The sequence below is a fragment of the Cynara cardunculus genome, assembly GCF_001531365.2.
Source record: "Cynara cardunculus var. scolymus isolate 2C chromosome LG 1, CcrdV1, whole genome shotgun sequence".
NCBI lineage: Eukaryota > Viridiplantae > Streptophyta > Magnoliopsida > Asterales > Asteraceae > Cynara > Cynara cardunculus.
Window position 1 is genome coordinate 16,200,496 of NC_037528.1, and position 3,574 is coordinate 16,204,069.

The window sequence follows — 3,574 nt, forward strand, 5'->3', positions numbered from 1 at the left end:
AGCTGTTATTTTATGTAGTTTGATGGATATATTTCACACAAATCAAGTGAGAAAATGGAAAAAGGAAAGGTTTACAACAAGCACCCACTAATCAACATCACCCCAGATCAAAAAGAACAGAAATTGAGAGATGAAACCAAGATTTAGGGGGGGGTTTAAAATGGTGAAATTTCATGGGTTTAGGCACTGAGGGTTAAAATGGTAATTTACTGTCATTCAGAGAACAGTTACCAAACAACATAATTTCATTCAGCACTTAACCATTCTGGCCCTCTTAATCATTCTGACCAGTTAACTATTCTGCACTAAATCATTCAGCAACTACCAAACAGCCCCTAAGTCCCTAAACATACTTCTTGAACGAATGCATTACACGTATAAAACGAAAGAAAATGTCATTTTTTTCCTTGATGTATCAATATAATATCAGTAGCAAAATACAACAAATCAATAAAATGAAAGGAATGCACCGTTTTTATTAGCAGTTATTTGTTTTTCATATTCAAAAGACAATTACAAGTGTTTGTTATGGTCACGCGACCTACATTTGAAAATTAATAAAGTAGCAGCTTTTAATATGATTGTCATTTGAATATGAAAAATAAATTATTTGGTCCCGAGGCCTCACTTCCCCCGCATGCAATTTTCTTATTTTTAAATAAGACCCAATTTTTATTTAGTGCTATTACACGCGATAACCCACTCTATCAAATACCTAATCGCATACCTCCTTTTCAGAATTATTAGTTTATTCTTTTGTTCCAAATAGATTATTTAGAGTGAACTATATGGCCCTTGTGGTATGTTCAAATTTTTGAAAAGGTCTTGTTGCAAAAAGTACAAGAATAACCGATAGATTATGCATTTTGATTTACAAGTGGTCCGTTGACTAACACTATTAATTAAAGTATCGTTAACTGAGAGATATTGTGTCCATTCATATGATCGCCAGTACACCACCACCATTAACATTGTTGCATTGTTAGCAACACTGATCGCCACCATATCTCTTCCCCAACAAGATCTCCCCCATGGAGCACCACCGCACCACCATTGTTCATCGTCTACTAGGTCAATTAGTGGGCAGTAACAAGCACCATTGTCGTTTGTCCCATATCTGACAATAGTAGATTTACATATGTTCGTAGTTTGTGATTTAAATTGCGGTTTTGATTTGTTTTAGAATTTGAGATTTAATAATAGTTTAAGTGTTTGATTTAGATTAAGGTACTTGATTAGTTCAAATCATGATTTTGATTCCATTGTCGTCCTTCGATTATCGTTCTTTCATCAATTTCTGTTATTTGAAAAGTGATGCTAACTTCGGTTTTTATACCGTGAAATTGTTCACCTGAACATTTGCATTTGTTATTGATGTTATATTTTGTGTTGTCTACAAGTTTGCCATATATGTAAATCAAAGTCGGTTAATAGAAAACAGAGGTGATAAATGCAATAGCAAAGACTCGGGTTTTACCCCAAATCTCACTATATGAACTTTTAACAATTTTCGAAAACATGTTTATTTGGTACATTTTTATTTTATTTTTAATCATCACTATTAGTTCCATAAAGAACAGTGTAACCTACATTGTCAGGATATATAAGAAATATAAGAGGATTAAAAGCTTACCGAACAAGGTAATTAATTTATTTAACCTAAATCATGACACCAGAAACAAAAAGAAGCCTAAGAGTAGAACTAGGTTATTGTTGAATTTTTTTAAGATACATCGAGAATTTGTCTCCTTAACCCAATCTTATATTTGTACGCTAGAAATAGAAGCAACCGAACTTGTAGATTCCCAACGTAACTTATGGGTTATTTACTAAACTCTTACCAGATAAACATTTACAGAGTTATACACCTTATCGGATAACATAGCAAGGGTCAAAAATCTTATCCGGTAAAAGCAATGATGAGGAAGAAGTCTTACCCGGTAATTGAAGGTGACGACTCTTACCCGGTAAGCGCTTACCGAATAACTTATTGCATACGATACCGTTTTGGTGAACTGCGATCTTAGCTGGTAAAATAAATTAAGAGTGTTGATTTTTACATATAAATGCTTACCGAGTAAGCGTTGGAATAAACGGCCCCTTCAACAATCCTCTATTGTACCCATTGTTTTGGTGAGCCGTGGATTGAACCAACAAGAGGACTAAAGTGATCACGTGGTGATAAAACTGTAGCAGAAGCAAAACCCATGAATAAATCGTGGTCGTTGGCCTTATTCAGAGGTGATGTCGAGTTGAGATGCTTGACCCTCGAATTTGTAGGGGTTATAATCTCGTGGAAGTAGAGAACATGTAATTTTCCTAAAATAGAGCATATACCGTTAAAATCTTTAAAAAGCACATATTCTATTTTAACAATTCAAACATTAATCATATTATTAAAATATTCGGTATAGTTAATAAAATAGTTTTCTCTCTCAAAATTTGAGTTTTAAATAGAGAAAATTGCACCAAAATGAAACCAATTTTCATTTGATTCCTATATTGGGGAACCAACTTTCAAAATCGTCATTTTGGAGAACCAACTTTCACTTGATTCTTATTTTGGGGAACCAACTTTTAAAATCGTCATTTTAGGGAACCAACTTTCAAAATCGTCATTTTGAGGAACCAACTTGCACCTTATTCCTATTTTGGGGAACCAACTTGTAAAATAATTATACAAAAATAACTAAAATTCGTTTTTTTTTTTCAAAAGTTAATGCAATAAAATCTATTTTTCATTTCAAATCTCGTTTTTTTTATTCAGATATCAAATTGAAGATTTTTTCGAAAAATATCTAAATTACCATGATAAAATTATTTTTTACTAATGCAATAAAAAAAATCAATTTAATAGAAAAAAATTAATTGATGCAATAAAAAATAAATATTAAATATCACATTTAAGATTTTTATATCTAACCAATCTATGTCAATATTAAAATTTAAATCAAATTTGGCAAATTCAACCAAAAGTTTGATAAAGACCCTTGAATTACTTGTTACTTGTTCAACAGATCAACCAGACCCTTAAATAAACAAAAAGTTTGATAAAGACCCTTAAATAATGATTCTAAAAGTTGGTTCCCCAAAATATGAATCAGGTGAAAGTTGGTTTCATTTTGGTGTAATTTTTAAAAAATTTCCCATTTAAATATTTATCAAAATTTAAAATTTTACACCTTTTTATCTCTTATTTTCTCTATTTTATAATATAGCAAAAATATATATAAATCTTTCAAAATTTGGACCTCAAACGTCTATTCAACTTAACTAAATCAATCAGATGGTTCTCAATTATTCTCATATCTACCTTAGGCACCAAGTCACAGCTTTTAAAAATATTAATTTTACTTTATAGTAGTTAATGGCATAATCAGCAACGAAAAAGTGTCGATTTGGAGATGCTATTCAAAAAGCATTTGTCTATAGAATTGACTTCGTCTTTTCACATGATGTTCAACAATAGGTTTTAGAATATTTATATTAAGGTGGTGTTTGAGATTGTTTGTAAAAAAATATTTATTGATTTATTCCGGTGTGGCATCGATGATAATTACTTTTGAGTGTTTGA